The following is a 15,849-nucleotide window of genomic DNA, read 5'->3' as shown; positions in this document are numbered from 1 at the left end:
AACCATTACTGTCTTTGACATAGTCTCTTTTGACTACGAAATTAATATATATTAATTTAAATGAAATATCAACGACTGCTTGTATTTTACGATTGAGTGATTTCATATCAGGCATTAGGTATGGACAGCTAATTGTTGACATTACAAAGCGGATCGATGAAAGCCCAGACTGATCGATCGTTGTCATACTTTCAATTTACTTTTTTAAACAAACTAGCCCTTTCGTTAATTCATGATTTGACGTATAGGCCAACCAAATGGCACGCAACACATCCACCTTTTTTATTTCTTTGTAAATGATACCATACCCTGTCATTTTAGGGTCAAATTCGATGTACTTTACATCACGCTCATCAGTTCAGTATTTGTACAGAGGGTTGCTACAGTAACGTTTGCAAGACAACACGCGGTCACTGTGAGCGGTAGTAACTTCACCGTCATTGGTTCCATCATAAAGATCCGCATGTTTATTAATTTCACTGGGTATGACACAAAGATAGCTAATTTAGCAGGTGTGGTGATACTGATGATTTTGGGCACAGATGGTTTGTTTACATAGCAGTCAGGATAATTAACGTCGCATGTTAGGATAATTAACGTGGCAGGTTACGAGAACTAACGCAGCAGGATATGTGAATTAATGTAGCAGGTTATGAGAATGAGGTTAAGGTTATGAAAATAGTTAGGATTAGTTAATGCTTCGGTTGTCAACAGCTGTTTTCCCCGACGCGACCACTGGATAGAGATGTAGGCCTACCCCATCTAACCACAACAGAGGAAACGTAAACAAACCATATGTGGCGACAAATCAGAGGAAAAGGCTAAACGAGAGGGTTTACTCAGCCCAAAAAATGTAAGCGAAAATAAAACCGTGAGAGTGTCGAATTTGTTCAACGAAAATGTAATGTCTTATTTTTTACCTGAGGTTTATTTCATCGAATAGAAGTTTCGTAATGCTTAAATTGTTACGCGTATGCTGATATAAATTGGACACGTGACATCCCAGCAACTTTGAGAAAAAAACACTTTATATTGGAGTTGTCTCGAGATGGTTTAACGTCGTATTAATGTAATGTGGCTGTAGCATTAAATCTCTCGTCATTGAATATGGGCGGTTGAAGTTAACCACCCTCATCAAATATATAAAAAACAAAACAATAAATAGATGTATCCACCAATCCAAAGAATAGGCGGGAACTAGACAGCCAGCGGTGCCACTTTGTGAACAACGACTCCCATTGTTAGGGCGGAGAGACATGTAGTCTTGTCAGTTTTCCATAATCTTTGGTTTGATGAAAACATCTCTGGTGGGAAAATGCATATTGTTTTAGGCAGATGAGGTTATTCGCATGAAAATCTGCCCCAAATTGGTTGGAAACCTAGCTATAGACGTGAAACTAGTTAGGGAATTAAGAAAATGTAATGGTAGCAAAGTTATTCATATGAAGATAATGAAAGGGTGATTTCTGTTAGGCTAGTTGAAGAAGTCAGTAATCTGATTGACAGCCAGTAGTACGAGCTAGTGAGTAACGTTAGTGTTCTCGGGTTGTTAGCTAGGCAACTGTTGTGGCAATGACTTCTAGAGGTAGAGGAACCCAAAAACCAAACATATCTGGTACAAAAGGAACTCCACGCATTGCTATATCCAGTTATAAAATCGGATACACCTGGAACCAAGGTGGAAGACAAGGCCCCGAGAATAAGGTGAGAAGTACCCCCTTCAAATAAATCGCATTTTCTATCTGGAATCCCGGGGCGTCCCTACCCCATTTGAAGTTGACATTTTAAAATGGTTAGGGTAGGTGTAGCTCTCAAACTCTAGGCGATGTTCTGCCTTCGATCTACAGTTTCCGGCTGACGTTAATTAGCTTCGCCTACCTCACCTGAACTTGCTACAATCCCGACTCGTTGTTTTAGAAACGTCAATAATCATCGCTTGCGATACGGCTTTCGAAACATATGACCCTTATCTTTCATCAGCGAGAAAGAATCCTTCAAATAAAAAAATATAAGAGTCCAATTACTCTTATGTGTTATGTAACGGAACTGAGAGTCACGATCAAGGGCTAGGACGTCCCAACGATTCGAAATGGCACTAAACACAAATACTTGACCTATCCACATGGGGGTACTTGAGACTACTAATGAGACCATAAACATACGGGTAAAATGTATACGAGGAAGTATTTCAGGGGTACCCGTACCCCCTCACCAGAGCAAACTTCAGTTGGTGGTACAGTAACCGAAAAACGTTGGGAACCACTGATTTAAGGTACTGTATGTTTAGTGACTGGAGTTGGCCATCCCTGAAATCGGTCTTTCTTCCAGGCAACTTGCATGGAGTTCCTCAGACTATGGATACAGAAGACTTTTGGATGGGTTCATCCTTACAATGCCAGGTGCACTTTCTCAGGAATAGCCTATAGATTACAGACAGATTACATCACTGCTTGAATTTATAATGCATTGCAATGTCCATTCCAAATGGTGGGGAAATAACATTGGTAAAGCTCTTGATACTATGCTGTTAATATATCCACTGTGTGTAGCCTGAGTTCACTAACTGGAAGAATGTTACCTTGTCCAATCTGTAGGTCTCACATCACAGAGTGGGGCTGGAAGGATGAGTGGTGGACAGCTAGGAGGGAGTTGAGGCTCACAGTGAGGGCAGAGTGCATTACAACTGATAGATGCTATTTTTGTTCATTTTATATGAAATTACTTTGAATTAGGAACAATACACTGCCTCTGGGAGGTTAGTGAGCTTCCTACATACAGTCATTGCGTGAGTGATTATTTTATGTGTATTATATATGTATTCTGTCATAGGCACTACGTTCATGCCTGTATAAGCTTTGTTCACCTCCGCCAAGCTAAGAGGAAACCACAAGGTGCCATCTTCTGTTAATCATTTGTACTACTGTACCTCTTATCACAATCACTGGATGGCATTCATGGTCCAGGATAATATACTCCCAGTTTAGGATATCAGAAACGTATATTGACAATTGTAGCCAAACTTGGGTTGTCTCCAACACATACTACAGACCTGCCTGTTGTCCGCTAGAACTTGCGTTCACATTACCATTTCTTTCTGTTGTTGTTAACCCTCATGTATTCAAATCAAATTTTATTTGTCACATACACATGGTTAGCAGATGTTAATGCGAGTGTAGCGAAATGCTTGTGTTTCAGACACTGACAGATGTGAAGTCACATACTATTGCAAGAACAACATTTGCAATACTCACCTTATGGTTAACTTCATGTGCCCTCATCTACCTCAACATCATACTTCGGGAACATATTGCAAGAAGATTAAGTGAATTTCCTGAGTTTATGTGCAGATGTGGACTTGTGCATTCAGGAGTCAGAGAGATCAGTCAGCAGCAAGTCAACACCGCCATCTATTGGTGAGATGGAGCAAAGCACTTCTGAATTATTTCTGCAATACTCGGTCCATAGACAAGTTGCTGTATTCCTTAACTTTCTGTCTCTAATTTGTTCTGTCTGCAGCACGCTGGTCTGAGAAGTCTGGCCCTTAATATCGCTCAGATACTCATCGACTCAACAAGAACATCGCTGTCCAGCATCATCATCACACTGTAAGAGGTATGCTGCTACAGTACTATAATATCCATGTTAGTATATTTACCCTGCATTAGTATCAGTACAATTTTGAAGGTTTCATTTGTATACATGTGTGTGTATATAACCTGTGATTGCTTCTAATCCTTCATACTGTATCCTACGTGTTTTTGTGTTCTATGTTGTTATGCGTCTTGTCCGTACCATTCATCACACATGAAGTTCCCGCCCAGGAAATAATAGTTATTTGAATTGAATTGTTCCGGAGTTAGTACCACATCTGCTATGTTATGTGTTTTCTCCATATCTTACAGGCAGGCATTGGATAATCTGGCAGCAACGTCTGGAGGAGGCTGAAGATTGGGTACTTCAGATGCAGATGACACACATCCACTACAGGTTGGCAGGCTCCTTTTGGCAAATTTCAGCGACGCACGCTGTCTATACACATGTTTTTTAAAACTTCCCAGACAACTAGTGTGTTGCGGGTTAGAAGAGTAATTCTGAAAGTAGTTTCTCTGGCCCGACGTCACTACAGAGCTTCTGCTTGAATCACTGGAGAGAGCAGCTTGTTGAGCATTGACAAATGCAGGTACACACACCCCGACGTGTAACTGTCAAAATAAAGGAAACGCCAACATAAAGCGTCTCAATAGGGCATTGGCTCCACCACGAGCCAGAACAGCTTCAATGCACCAGTTGGTGTTGATTCTGCAAGTGTCTGGAACTCTATTGGAGGGATACGACAACACTCTTCCACGCAAAATTCTATAATTTCGTACTTTGTTGATGATGTCTCAAGCCCCACTCTGAATCTCTCATAAGTGTTCAGATGGGTTGTGATCTGGTGACTGAGATGTCCATGGCATACGGTTTACATAATTTCCATGGTCGTCAAAGCATTCAGTGACCACTTGTGCCCTATGAATGGGGTCATTGTCATGCTATAGAGGCATAGCCATGGTAGCTAAAATAATGGTCTGCCAAGCGTTTTTCAAGGGCCCTGGGCTACGTTTATGAACTACATATAGCTAGCCTTGTGGTGGTGATGATGACGTTTGTCTTAATGTGTGAAACACTCTAACCGTCTATGGGCAGCGTCAGTACACCTGGGCCTTTTACACCTGGTGGGGACATTCAGAGGAGAGAAAGGATCAGAGGCTGGCTGAGAGGATGGTAAAACAGCTGTCCCGACACACACACACACCCCATCATGGTACAGCCATACACCCAGACAGAGCCCAGCTGTCCTGCCCTTTGGGCCTTGCTGCATGAAGAGAGGTTGTGTTTAAGTAGAGCCTGGCACCACTGGCAGTGGAGGGCGGGGTAGGAGAATGAGAAACAGAGAGCCTCTGACATACTGGACCACCATACTGTAGTCCACAACACACTGAGCCAGTGGAAGGACAACGTCACCATGATCCAGGACAGGTACTGTACGACTGACTGTAAAATATCAGTGAGGATCAGGATGATATTTTTCTTGATGTTATAATGCACGTTAATGACCTGCTACTTATGCTGACTGTTGGGGACCAACTGGTTCAGAAAGACGTAGACTGGTGTGTGTACTTAACAGGATTTGATTAGACCCTTTTGAGATTTTGGTTAATCCTTCAAGTGTGTTTTTTAAAAATGTATCTCTTAAGGCGAAACCCAGAGGCGCAGGCAGGTCGACATGGGGATGTGTCTTGTGTGCGATTCGCCCTGAGTGGCTGGAGTGAGGTACAGCATCTTACCATATACAGTATAGTTTACCATTAGCCTTGCTCTGTTTGGTTTCTCCAGAGTAATCCTACATTCTTTGATGTCAGTGTGTCCAGCACAGAGGAGAGAAGAACAGCAGGCTGGATCAGTTTGTCTTCATGGCATGAGTCAGACTTCTCAAACACACCTTACAGGCCTGGAAGGCACAACAGAGCTCACATCCTATACATCACGGATGGGCAAAATATATATATATATATATATATATTTTTTTTTTGCTTTCTTTCGGAATTCCGGGTCTGAACTTTTGACAGTTGGAATAGTAGAATACGTACACAAGGTCCAGCTTCGAAATTTGGTTGTGCATCATCACTTTATCTTCTGTCACTGACAGTCACTCAATTAGCCCATGTCAACTAAAATGTATTAGATTGATAAGTTAGTCTAGCGGCGTGCTGTCTAAACTTGTATTTATCATGGTAGAACTACCAACCAGGGGGGCCCCCATTGATTTTGGGAGTCACTCACTCAGATATCATATTAAAAACTGCTAACATTTCTCTCTGCCCCATGTCAAAATCTGTAGCATTGCAGGAAATTAACTTTAAAACTTAAACAACAACAAAAAATTGCTTCACTATCAAGACAGGGGGCCCCGCCAAAAGGCTAGGACTGGCTCTGACTGCATGTGTGGGTATGGATGTGCGTATGCTCCCCTCAAAGTTGCCCATCCCTATTTATACGTTAACTGTTCTGAATGTTGTTAGTTAACACTTCTATTGTTCATTCATTTGGTCATCATGTGTCGTCTGACCTGACTGATGCTCCTTGCAGAATAGGCTCCACCCTGCCTTGTTTTTTTGTGTCCCTGTGGTGGCATCACCTCCAGACAGAGCAGGTCGAGGAGCGCTACAGCCTGCATCAGCATGACTTCCTCCAGCATCAACCCAAATGGATCCACCGTCTCAATCTCTTTATCCACCGTCTCTTACTTGGAATGTTGATTTTGGTCATCTTTCTGACTGACACTTGTATTACTTTCTTCCCAGGAGGGTTCTGCGTGTGTGGAAGGAGACTGCGGCAGCCAGGAGCAGTGAGAAGAGGGCAGGGAACCACTACCGGCACTGTTCAGGCTAAGGTGTTAGAGCAGCTCTATCTATTACCTATGATAAAGTCTCAGGCTTCATTGAAAGTTTTGTAGAAGCTCAATGACTTAGCTTCTAATTGATTTCTACAGCTTCGTATGTTATCAGTACTGTTACCACGACTGATTCTGGGTGCAACTACTGCTCAAGTCAGTGTGAAATACTCACCAACAAATATAGATATATATTTTTCCTATAGGTGCTGTTGGCATGGAGGAAAGCCACATCCTGTGTCAAACCGTCACCGGCAGTGAGCAGGGCTCCGAGTCGCATGGATAAAGGTAAAGAGATACTAAGATGAAGACAAATTGTTCATTATTCAATGCTATTTTCTGTTAGATCAGTCTCCTGGCACATTGAATGAAGCCTCCACTGAAATGTGAAGCCTACTGACACCATTTTGTATGTCTCAGTGAGGCAGCGGTGGACTTTCAGGAGATGGTGGGAACAGAGCGGTTGTGGAGGAGAGTACAGGTGTGGAGAAAACCAAAAGGCACCACCACTCTTCTTTGCAGTATGTTCAGATTGGGGACTATGTACCGGCAGCATCAGCAGAGCAATAAGGTAGATGGATACTGCGTTCGGTCTGTTGTGTGGTGTTTGATACATTCTGATCCTATGTTAGTCTGTGTTTAATATTGTGTTTTTCATGTCCTTATTTAGGTGATGCAAGAAACAGGACACTCAATGTTGAGACTGGCCGCCCCCAGTTGGTAAGGGGAGGTAACAACACAGCCGCCATGCTTATCCTCAACACGGGGGCCCCTCCTGTACCCCCTGTTCACTCATGACTGCACGGCCAGGCACAACTCCAACACCATCAAGTTTGCCGATGACACAACAGTGGTAGGCCTGATCACTGACAAGGATGAGAAAGCCTATAGGGAGGTCAGAGACCTGACCGTGTGGTGCAAGGACAACAACTTCTCCCTCAATGTGATCAAGACAGAGGAGATGATTGTGGACAACAGGAAAAGGAGGACCAAGCATGCCCCCATTCTCATCGACAGGGCTGTAGTGGTGCAGGTTGAGAGCTTCAAGTTCCTTGGCGTCCACATCAACAACAAACTAACATGGTCCAAGCACACCAAGACAGTCGTGAAGAGGGCACGACAAAACCTATTCCCCCTCAGGAGACTGAAAAGATTTGGCATGGGTCTTCAGATCCTCAAAAGGTTCTACAGCTGCACCATCGAGAGCATCCTGACGGGTTGCATCACTGCCTGGTATGGCAACTGCTCGGCCTCCGACCACAAGGCACAACAGAGGGTAGTGCGTACGGCCCAGTACATCACCGGGCCAAGATTCCTGCCACCAAGGACCTCTATACCTGGCGGTGTCAGAGGAAGGCCGTAAAAATTGTCAGACTCCAGCCACCCTAGTCATGGACTGTTCTCTCTCATAAGACTCCTAATCAAATGGCTACCTATACTATTTGCACCCCCCCCCCCCCCCCGCGCTGCTGCTACTGTCTGTTATTTCTATGCATAGCCACTTTAACAACCCTACCTGCATGTACATAATTGTTAATTACCTCGACACCAGTTCCCCGCACATTGCCTCTGTATCGGTACCCCCTGTATATAGCCCCGCTATTGTTATTCACTGCTGCTCTTAATTATTTGTTTTTCTTATCTCTTACTACTTAATTTTTATTTTTTAGGTATTCTCTTAACCGCATCGTTGGTTAAGGGCTTGTAAGTAAGCATTTCACTGTAACCTGTTGTATTTGGCGCATGTGACAAATACAATTTGATTTGAAACAATACATGCCAGCTCTTTTTCTTTTTTTGCACGCTGGAATATTGTGGTGAGGTTATTGCTGTTTTACCATGGTTATTTCAAATATTAAAGGTCAACTTACCAAGACTTGTGTGAGAAATTGTGTTCAGGTTACTTTAAAATACAATTATTTAATTGAAAAATAGTGTTTTTGGATGTTTCTTGGCTTTAATGATCTCCTCTTTCTATGATCCATCTGTGAGCTTCTGAGTGTTGGGGTGAACTCCTGGCTGTTATGTAACTCAGTGTTTTTTCTTCCCTGGCCTGCACAGCTGCAGCACAGAAGGGGAGAGAGGCTGAGCAGACAGAACTGGCCCTTTGGCATTGGACCCTCAGTCTGCAGGCCAAGGTAACACCTGGACACATACTTCACTGTCGGCTGGCCTTCAGCCTAACTAAAACATGAAATATTATCCCTGTCTCTGTTTGTCTGTAGTGGAGGACATCTCTCCTGTATGATTACCATTGCTGACCCTGTTAATGTACAGCCTGGGTCCAGATCTGTTTGTGCTGTCTTTCCAATGACCATAGGAGTTAGCAAGACAGCAGAAACGGCTCTGTGACCAGGCTAATGGGTGTAACGTCAGAGACCTATTTTCCTCATTGATGATATCCAGGCCACAGCTGGAATAAGGATATGAAAGGGACTCGATAGACATAATGAATGAGACATCCCCTGGTGAATAGAGTGGAAATGTATTGAATAGTGTATACTCCTCAGACACACTGGATGAGACGGAAGATCCCCTGGTGTGTTCTGTTCCAGGTGCTGGAGGCTATGGGTCGCGGAGCAGCACCGGAAGCAGGAGAGGCTGGCCCAGGCTGCCCAGTTCTATAGAGACCAGCTTCTGAGGAAAGGGGTGGCCCACGCAGCTCACATGGGCAGCTTCTGCACCAACATAGCACTTCACAGCCAGGAGCAGGTGTGTGTGAGCAGATGGTGTGTTTTATTATTCTAGTGTGTCTTGTCTGTGTGGAACTGTATCAAGCCAGTCTTTTTTTGTACTTTAAAGAGTTCTTCGCGGTGTCTCCAGGGGTGGTGTTGCAGTGGAAACAGACAGCAGTGAGGTTTTAAAAAATTTAATATTATTTCACCTTTATTTAACCAGGTAGGCCAGTTGAGAACAAGTTCTCATTTACAACTGCAACCTGGCCAAGATGAAGCAAAGCAGTGCGACAAATATTACACATGGGATAAACAAACGTTAAGTCAATAACACAATACAAAAATCTGTATACAGTGTGTGCAAAATGAAGTAAGGAGGTTAGGCAATAAATAGGCCAATAGTGGCGAAGTAATTACAATTGAGCAATTAACACTGGAGTGACATATGTGCAGATGAGGATGTGCAAGTAGAAATACTGGTGTGCAAAAGAAAACAAAAGCAAATTTGGGGATGAGGTAGATAGTTGGTAGGATGGGCTATTTACAGATGGGCTGTGTACAGCTGCAGCGATCGGCAAGCTGACGCTTAAAGTTAGTGAGGGAGATATGTCTCCAGCTTCAGTGATTTTTGAAATTCGTTCCAGTCATTGGCAACAGGGGACTGGAAGGAAAGGCGGCCAAAGTAGGTGATGGCTTTGGGGATGACCAGAGAAATATACCTGCTGGAGCGTGTGCTACGAGTGGGTGTTGCTATGGTGACCAGTGAGCTGAGATAAGGCGGAGCTTTACCTAACAAAAACTTATAGATGACCTGGAGCCAGTGGGTTTGGCGACGAATATGTAGTGAGTACCAGCCAACGAGAGCAAACCGGTCGCAGTGGTGGGTAGTATATGGGGTTTTGGGGACAAAACAGATGGCACTGTGATAGACTGCATCCAATTTGCTGAGTAGAGTGTTGGAGGCTATTTTGTAAATGACATCGCCGAAGTCAAGGATTGGCAGGATAGTCCGTTTTACGAGGGTATGTTTCGAAATCCGATAATCGATTTAATTTTGGATTGGAGATGCTTAATATGAGTCTGGAAGGAGAGTTTACAGTCTAGTCAGACACCTAGGTATTTATAGTTGTCTACATATTCTAAGTCAGAACCGTCCAGAGTAGTGATGGTGGGCGGGTGCGGGCAGCGATAGGTTGAAGAGCATGCATTTTGTTTTAATGGCATTTAAGAGCAGTTGGAGGCCACGGAAGGAGTGTTGTATGGCGTTGAAGCTCGTTTGGAGGTTTGATAACAGTGTCCAAAGAAGGGCCCGATGTTTACAGTATGGAATCGTCTGCGTAGAGGTGGATCAGGGAATCACCTGCAGCAAGAGCGACATCATTGATATATATATACAGAGAAAAGAGTCATCCCGAGAATTGAACCCTGTGGCACCCCCATAGAGACTGCCAGAGGTCCGGACAACAGGCCCTCCGATTTGACACACTGAACTCTGTCTGAGAAGTAGTTAGTGAACCAGGCGAGGCAGTCATTAGAGAAACCAAGGCTGTTGAGTCTGCCGATAAGAATACGGTGATTGACAAGAGTCAAGCCTTGGCCAGGTCGATGAAGATGGCTGCGCAGTACTGTCTTTAATCGATGGCGGTTATGATATCATTTAGGACCTTGAGTGTGGCTGAGGTGCACCCGTGACCAGCTCGGAAACCAAATTGCATAGCGGAGAAGGTATGGTGGGATTCGAAATGGTCGGTGATCTGTTTGTTCACTTAGCTTTCGAAGACTTTAGAAAGACAGGGCAGGATGGATATAGGTCTGGAACAGTTTGGGACAAGAGTATCTCCCCTTTTGAAGAGGGGGATAACCGCGTTCCAGTCTAGGAATCTCAGATGATACGAGAGGTTGAACAGACTAGTAATAGGTGTTGCAACAATGGCGGCGGATCATTTTAGGTAGAGAGGGTCCCGATTTTCTAGCCCAGCTGATTTGTAGGGATCCAGATTTTGCGGCTCTGTCAGAACATCAGTTGTCTGGATTTGGGTGAAGGAGAAGTGTGGGGGCTTGGGCCAGTTGCTGCAGTGGGTGCAGAACTGTTGGCCCAGGGTTGGGGTAGCTAGGTGGAAAGCATGGCCAGCTGTAGAGAAATGCTGAAGAGAGTGACTGAAATTCTCGATTTTTGTGGATTATCAGTGTTGACAGTGTTTCCTAGTCTCAGTGCAGTGGGCAGCTGGGAGGAGGTACTCTTATTCTCCATTGACTTCAGTGTCCCAAAACTTTTTGGAATTAGTGCTGCAGGATGCAAAATTCTGTTTGAAAAATCTAGCCTTTGCTATCCTAACTGACTGTGTGTATTGGTTCCTGACTTCCCTGAAAAGTTTCATATCGCGGGGACTATTCCCACTTTTAAAGAACAACCAAACATCCTCTACTGATGGGATGAGGTCAATATCCTTCCAGGATACCCGGGCCAGGTCGATTAGAAAGGCCTGCTCGCAGAAGTGTTTTAGGGAGCGTTTGACAGTGATGAGGCGTGGTCGTTTGACCGTGTACCCATGACGGACGCAGACAATGAGGCAGTGATCGCTGAGATCCTGGTTGAAAACAGCAGAGGTGTATTTAGAGGGCAAGTCGGTCAGGATGATATCTATGAGGGTGCCCGTGTTTACGGATTTGGGGTTGTACCTGGTAGGTTCCTTGACAACTTGTGTGCGATTGAGGGCATAGATTGTAGGATGGCCGGGGTGTTAAGCATATCCCAATTTAGGTCACCTAGCAGTACGAACTCTGACGATAGATGGGGGGCAATCAATTCACATATGGTGTCCAGGGCATAGCTAGGGGGGGGGGGGGGGGGGGGGGGGGGGGGGTTATAACAAGCGGCAATAGTGAGGGACTTATTTCTTATTTCGACCTGTGGGCATAGACCTGAATATTATGACAGAACTCTGCAGGCTATCTCTACAGTGGATTGCAATTCCGACCCCTTTAGCAGTTCTGTCTTGATGGAAAATAATTGGGGATGGAAATTTCAGAATTTTTGGTGGCCTTCCTAAGCCAGGATTCAGACACGGCTAGGACATCAGGGTTGGCGGAGTGTGCTAAAGCAGTGAATAAAGCAAACTTAGGGAGGAGGCTTCTGTGGTTAACATGCATGAACCCAAGGCTTTTACAGTAGTAGAAGTCAACAAATGAGGGTGCCTGGGGAATGGGAGTGATGCTCGAGGATGCAGGGCCTGGGTTAACCTCTACATTAACAGAGGAGGAGTAGGATGAGGGTACTAAGACAACAGCAATGGGTAAATGGCGATGAATGGGCAGAGAGGGTCAGTTGGCTACACAGAGGTGCCTGCGTTCGAGGCTGGGGCCGACAGATAAACAAAATGAAGTACCGTGTTAATGAATAGTCCAGCAGGCATCAGCTGTGTAGCCGAGTGATCATAGGGTCAAAAGCAGCAATAGATGAAATAGGGAGCCGTTGGGTAGTTGATTGCTACACTAAGCGAGCGGGAGACACGGCGTTCAGGAAGCTAGCGGGCCGGGGATAGCAGATGGATCATTATCAACATCCACGACGCAGAGGCCGGTTGAGAGCACATCGGCCTAATTATGTCAGCAGACCAGTCGTGATGGATTGGCGGGGCTCCGTGTCGACAAAGGGTCCAGGGTAATTGTCAAGAGAGGTATTGTAGTTGGTGTACTTCGTTTGCTAGCAGGGAGATGGGCCTAGCTTGAGGCTAGCTCGAGGCTAACTGGTGCATGCTTCTGGACAAGGGTGTTAGCCACTCGGTAGCAGCTAGTTAGCTGCGAAGATCCGGTGTAATGGTCCAGAGCGTGACCTGTTTGCCCTAAACCTTACGGGGAGGGTTTTCCGAATACATGGAGAATCTCAATTCAAATCTCTTTTTACTCAAGGGCAAGGCTTAATGTTTGTCTGGGAAACTGGCCCTATGTCTCCTATCCTTGGGAGTCTTACAGTAACTCTTTCTGTGTGCAGGGTGGCGGTGCGTGCTTCCAGATGACAACCACAACGGCCTAGAGTTCTGCTGTACTCCCCGGTCAAAGAGCTGCTACCACCTGCAGCTCCTCTACCACCTCCAACCCAGGTCCCAGTGACAGCGAGCCTCCACCCTGCTGCAGCCTCCCTCCCCATCAGTCCCATACTGGCACGCCCAGCGCCCCCATCTCAGTCTCCCAACAGCCCCACATTATGGATCAGGAGACCAGACTGCCCCCCTCCTCATTCATGACCACCTACACTCAAACTAAGGTAGCGGTTACTATATTCCCAAAACACATGCGTGTGTGTGTTTTGAATAAGATTTTTTTTAATGCAATATTTAAACAAATCTAGCTAAGGCAGCCTAGTGGCTCATGGGTCACAGACCTGTGGGTCCTTACTGAAGTTGCTTGCTTGCTGTTGGAAGCGCTGCATGTCCAGGTGGATATTTAGTAGCTCTATATTCTGGACATGCAGCGCTTCCAACAGGACTGCAAGCAACTTCAGTAAGGACCCACAGGTCTGTGATTAACATTACTGTTGGACCTTGTTTATACATTCTGGTGGATTTGTGTGTGTGTTTGTAGGGCGTACAGTACCTTGCAAAAATATTCATCCCCCTTGGTGTTTTTTCCTATAATGTTGCATTACAACCTGTAATTTAAATAGATTTTTATTTGGATTTCATGTAATGGACAAATACAAAATAGTCCAAATTGGTGAAGTAAAATTAAAAAAAATGTATTGTTTGAAAAAATGTGATAATATAAAAACCGCAAGAGTGATGCGTGCATATGTGTTCACCCCCTTTGCAATGAAGCCCCTAAATAAGATCTGGTGCAACCAATTACTTTCAGAAGTCACATGATTTGTTAGATTGCACACAGGTGGACTTTAAGTGTCACATGATCTCAGTATATCTACACCTGTTCTGAAAGGCCCCAGAGTCTGCAACACCACTTAACAAGGGGCACCACCAAGCCTAAGAAGACCACCAAAAATTCTGAAATTTCCATCCCCAAGCAAGCGGCACCATGAAGACCAAAGAGCGCTCCAAACAGGTCAGGGACAAAGTTGTGGAGAAGTACAGATCAGGGTTGGGTTATAAAAAAATATCAGAAACTTTGAACATCCCACGGAGCACCATTAAATCAATTATTCAAAAATGAAAAGAATATGGCACCACAACAAACCTGCCAAGAGAGGGCCGCCCACCAAAACTCACAGACAAGGCAAGGAGGCCATTAATCAGAGAGGCAACAAAGAGACCAAAGATAACCCTGAAGGAGCTGCAAAGCTCCACAGCGGAGATTGGAGTATCTGTTCATAGGACCACTTTAAGCCGTACACTCCACAGAGCTGAGCTTTACAGAAGAGTGGCCTGAAAAGGCCGTTGCTTAAAGAAAAAAATAAGAAACACTTTGTGTTTGCCAAAAGGCATGTGGGAGACTCCCCAAACATATGGAAGAAGGTACTCTGGTCAGATGAGACTAAAATGGCACTTTTTGGCCATCAAGGAAAACGCTATGTCTGGTGCAAACCCAACACCTTTCATCACCCCGAGAACACCATCACCACAGTGAAGCATGGTGGTGGCAGCATCATGCTGTGGGAATGTTTTTCATCAGCAGGGACTGGGAAACTAATCAGAATTGAAGGAATGATTAGCGCTAAATTTCAGGGAAATTCCAGAGGGAAACCTATTTCAGTCTTCCAGAGATTTGAGACTGGGACAGAGGTTCACCTTCCAGCAGCACAATGACCCTAAGCATACTGCTGAAGCAACACTCGAGTGGTTTAAGGGGAAACATTGAAATGTCTTGGAATGGCCTCGTCAAAGGCCAGACCTCAATCCAATTGAGAATCTGTGGTATGACTTAACGATTGCTGTACACTAGCGGAACCCATCCAACTTGAAGGAGCTGGAGCAGTTTTGCCTTGAAAAATCCAAGTGGCTAGATGTGCCAAGCTTATAGAGTCACCCCAAGAGACTTGCAGCTGTAATTGCTGCAAAAGGTGGCTCTACAAAGTATTGACTTTGGGGAGTGAATAGTCATGCACACTCAAGTTCTTTTTTTTTCTTCACAATAAAAAAACATTTTGCATCTTCAAAGTGGTTGTGTTGTGTAAATCAAATGTTACAAACCACCCCCAAAAATCAGTTTTAATGTCAGGTTGTAAGGCAACAAAATAGTATTCACCCCCCTGGCATTTTTCCTATCTCAAGCCACTGTAGCTAAGACTTGAAGAGGTGTTGAGCAGCTGGCTGCAGATGTGTGGAAGTGAGGGAGAGACTGCGGAGAGGAACACAATCAGCCAAGGGCTGGATGAGGTAAGACTTGAAGGGAAGATGCTGCGGTCATTGGTATATGTAAGGGCCACAATGTCTTCAAGGCAGAGTAATTAAGGATTTATAAACAAACAATGGTGATTATGAAAAGAAAAAAAATGGAGAGAACAAAAAAGTATACCGCCTATTCACCAGTCCATAAAGAACCAGAACCAATCATTGAAGTAATACTTTTTTCATTGGTTTCCTATCCACTTATAAATGAATAACTAAACTGATGGCTTTGATTTAGCATGCATTCCTCTGGAGGTGTCATTTTCATGTGAGCCATAAATCTTCAGCTATGAAAACAGAGCAGTCAGAATTTACAGCAAGTCAAGTATATAATAACCATGCCATATTGTGCAATGATTTTTCCCATTTTGTGGTCCTTCCAGATTCATTTCCAGCTCTTTGT

At 44.5% G+C, this 15,849-nt stretch overlaps 1 long non-coding RNA gene across 2 annotated transcripts; it reads left to right on the top strand.

The window, feature by feature from the left end:
• The first annotated feature begins 140 nt into the window (after window positions 1-140).
• Window positions 141-9,314, top strand: LOC109893577 (uncharacterized). 2 transcript variants are annotated; one of them, XR_004209996.1, is made up of 9 exons: window positions 141-3,413; window positions 3,517-3,612; window positions 3,903-3,987; window positions 6,345-6,433; window positions 6,640-6,721; window positions 6,854-7,004; window positions 7,104-8,571; window positions 8,989-9,145; window positions 9,236-9,314. It is a non-coding gene; the product is annotated as an uncharacterized LOC109893577 (long non-coding RNA). The 2 variants fall into 2 exon arrangements; XR_004209997.1 differs by lacking the exons at window positions 8,989-9,145; window positions 9,236-9,314 and having other exon boundaries at window positions 154-1,704; window positions 3,315-3,413; window positions 7,104-7,287.
• Window positions 9,315-15,849: the final 6,535 nt, after the last annotated feature.

The sequence above is a fragment of the Oncorhynchus kisutch genome, linkage group LG1 (genome assembly GCF_002021735.2).
Source record: "Oncorhynchus kisutch isolate 150728-3 linkage group LG1, Okis_V2, whole genome shotgun sequence".
Taxonomy (NCBI): domain Eukaryota; kingdom Metazoa; phylum Chordata; class Actinopteri; order Salmoniformes; family Salmonidae; genus Oncorhynchus; species Oncorhynchus kisutch.
The sequence above is the reverse complement of the archived record's forward strand: the minus strand, read 5'-3'. Positions and strand labels throughout refer to the sequence as shown.